The sequence below is a fragment of the Chaetura pelagica genome, unplaced genomic scaffold, assembly GCF_000747805.2.
Source record: "Chaetura pelagica isolate M959 unplaced genomic scaffold, ChaPel_1.0 scaffold8, whole genome shotgun sequence".
Taxonomy (NCBI): domain Eukaryota; kingdom Metazoa; phylum Chordata; class Aves; order Apodiformes; family Apodidae; genus Chaetura; species Chaetura pelagica.
Genome location: NW_009954544.1, coordinates 656,685 through 659,736, shown reverse-complemented (window position 1 = coordinate 659,736; position 3,052 = coordinate 656,685).

Genomic DNA, 3,052 nt, shown 5'->3' with positions numbered 1-3,052 from the left:
TATTATGCCAGAGAGCAAGTTAACATGTCAGTAAGAAAACAGTTTTTTTCTGGGATATATTTTTACTAGCCAGTATGTGCCATAGAGGGTAGTTTTCTTAATTTCAATGGAAACATCTGCATGTTGGTGCAGTGTAAGGATGAAGGCATGAAAATCTGTAGATGCCTAATTTCAACATTCTTGAGAACAAACTCAGCCTCCATAACACAGCTGCATACATTAGTCTATGACAGCACCAGCAAAAAACCCAAACACCTGTTTTAATATATAGATCAGAGAAGTAACAGTAACATGAATTTAAGAGACTAGTGAATGACAGAGCATGTAAAAAGCAGATACAAGAGCAAATTTGTTTGAAAAGTCCTTGGCCGTATCTGTCTTGTGGTGTTCCACATCATCTTGCTTGTAGCCCTCTGCAGTAGACTACATTAACATTGATACCAGATATTTGCAATCATTCTCTTTAGAAAGCAGAACATATAAATTTCACATAGTACTGCAAAGTAACTTCGGATAAAACTCCAGACAGGAACTGAATGTTAGCTTAACTTTGTAACAAGAATATTAACAGTTATTGGTCTGTATTTATTTTGAAGTTCTATCTCACAGATTTGACGCAGAATTTGTGTGTAGTTGCAGTCAAACTATATTAGACTATTACATAAAAACATCACAAAGCAACTGTTCATCTCATATGCTCTGTATAAAGTCCAAAGCTGGCTTCAACAGCACCTTGCCTCAAATGAAGGAACTTAGAATACGTAATAGGAAAACCACAGCTGGACTTCATAGCCTAAGACTACTTTGTGAAGAAACACTTGCAAAAATAATTTAAAAATCACATGTCTGAGCACCCTTAAGGATGCTTTTCCTTGCTATTTTTTGATAACACCTCTCACAAAGCACAAATAAAACCAAATTAAAATCCCTAATCTCAGATTAAGCAATATTCCTCTATTACAACAAGCAGTTGACTGTGCACAGCACACAGACTGCTTCCTGCATTCATGTATTCATCATACATAACGAATACATAGTACGAGCCAGGTATCATCACACTGTGTTACATCCTAACCAAACATCTGTAGAGCTGCAATATCTAGGCAGATGGTAGCTTCACTGACAAACCCAGTCACCTTTCTGGGGAGGAACACCTAAAAAGTCATGCTTATGAGTCCAAATTTTTAATTATTTTTTAGCATGAAATTCCCTTCTAAACAAAATTTACATTGTTAGAGGTGTTCTGTCTAATGTTTCCTATAGAAAGAAAAGCAGTTAAAACTAAGTCTGTTATTTGTTGCAAAGCCTCTGTTCACCATATTTGAAAAGTCTTGGCAGTCGTGAGAAATTCCCACTAACTGGAAAAAGGGAAACAACCCCCGTTTTCAAAAAGGAAAAAAGGAAGACCAAGGGAATTACAGACCAGTCAGTCTCACCTCTGTGCCCAGCAAGATCATGGAGCAGATCCTCCTGAAGGCTCTGCTAAGGCATGAGAAAAACAAAGGGGTGATTGGTAACAGCCAACACAGCTTCACCAAGGGCAAATCCTGCCTGCCTAATTTGGTGGCCTTCTACCATGGGGTCATAGCTTCAGTGAACAAAGGAAGAGCAACTGACATCATCTTCCTGGACCTGTGAAAAGCCTTCAACACTGTCCCATGCAACATCCTGATATCAAAACTGGAACAATACAGATTTGATGGAGGGACCACTTACTGGGTAAGGAACTGGCTGGATGGTCTCATCCAACGAGTGCTGATCAACGACTCATTGCCCAGATGGAGACCTGTGATGAGTGGTGTACCCCAAGAGTACTTGGACCAGTGCTATTTAACATATTTGTTGGTGACATGGACAGCAGAATTGAGTGCAGCCTCACCAACTTTGCTGATGACACCAGTGTGTAGTGAAGTCAACATGCTGGAGGGAAGGGATGCCATCCAGAGGGACCCTGACAGGCTTGAGAAGCGGACTTGTGCAAACTACATGAAGTTCGACAAGGTCAAGTGCAAGGTCCTCCACCTGAGTCGGAGCAATCCAAAGCACAGCTACAGGCTGGGTGGAGAATGGATGGAAAACAGATCAGAGGAGAGGGACTTGGGAGTGATGGTGGAAGAGGAGCTCAACATTAGCTGGCAATGTGAGCTTGCAGCTCAGAAAGCAAACTGTGTCCTAGGCTGCATCAAAAGAAGTGTGGCCAGAAGAACAAGGGAGTTGATTCTCCCCCTTTACTTGGCTCTCATAAGATCCCACCTGGAGTACTGTGTTGAATTCCGGAGCCCTCAACATAAGAAGGACATGGAGCTCCTGGAGGAAGTCCAGAGAAGGGCCACAAAGATGACCTTTCCTATTAGGAAAGGCTGAGGGAGATGGAATTGTTCAGCCTCGAAGTGAAGGCTTTACGGAGATATCATAGCAGCCTTCCAGTATCTGAAGGGGGCCTAGAGGAAAGCAGGGGAGGGACTTTTTACACAGACTTTTAGTGAGAGGGCAAGGGGAGAGATTTAGATTAGATATTAGGAAGAAATTCTTTAACGTGCGGGTGGTAAGGCACTGCAACAGGTTGCCCAGGGAAGTTGTGGAAGCCCCATCCCTGGAGGTGTTCAAGGGCATGTTAGGTGTTGCTCTGAGGAAACTTATGTAGTGGGAGGTGTTCCTACCTATGCAGGAGTGTTGGAACTAGATGATCTTTAAGGTCCCTTCTAACTCAAACTATTCTATGATTCTATGAATTTATCACCAGGCCACTTTTTACCAGCACAAGATTTTGAAACTTGGGCCCAATTTTATCCTTTGCTGAATTTGACCGAGATATGAGCTAAATTCTATGTGCATGACTGAGGCAAAAAATGATTCTATTTAATCATTCAAAAAGTTTGTATTTTTTACCTATGATATTACCAATAGAGGAGCATTTATCCTACTTATACTGCTTCCTCATCAGTCAGAAACAATAGCTTGCACTAGGGCCACATAGGAATTGCAGTGCCCATTCTCCAGGTCTTAAATTTAAAAAATCAGTCCTGCATGCAGAACAACACTGCACCAATAG